The following is a 409-nucleotide window of genomic DNA, read 5'->3' on the forward strand; positions in this document are numbered from 1 at the left end:
GACTTGCCTTAAGGCTGCCTGTGTCCCACAGTCACTACAGCTCAGCACAAAACTTGAGTCACTGACGCCCCTATCACTCAGCCAGGTCATGAATACCAAGTGGCTTCAGCTTTTTTCATTCCTCTTTTTCTGAATCAAAACTCCATTTTGGAGTATCTGATTGAGCGGCCTAAATTACCTGCCTGTGTCCTATCTTCAAATAATGCTGTAAAAGAATAAAACTAGCTTGTAATCAGGGCAGGGAGATCCCTCATGTTAAAGGGTTAAGGAGATGTAAGGAGACTCTATTTATAATAAATATCCACTAGAGTCCATCTCTTAGCTCTCCAATACTACTGTATATTTTTCTCCATAATTCAATTTCTAAACAATAATAATAATCAGAGCAGCAACAAAAAAGATGTTTCTC

The sequence above is a fragment of the Propithecus coquereli genome, unplaced genomic scaffold (assembly GCF_000956105.1).
Source record: "Propithecus coquereli isolate 6110/MARCELLA unplaced genomic scaffold, Pcoq_1.0 Scaffold538, whole genome shotgun sequence".
NCBI classification, from domain to species: Eukaryota; Metazoa; Chordata; class Mammalia; order Primates; family Indriidae; genus Propithecus; species Propithecus coquereli.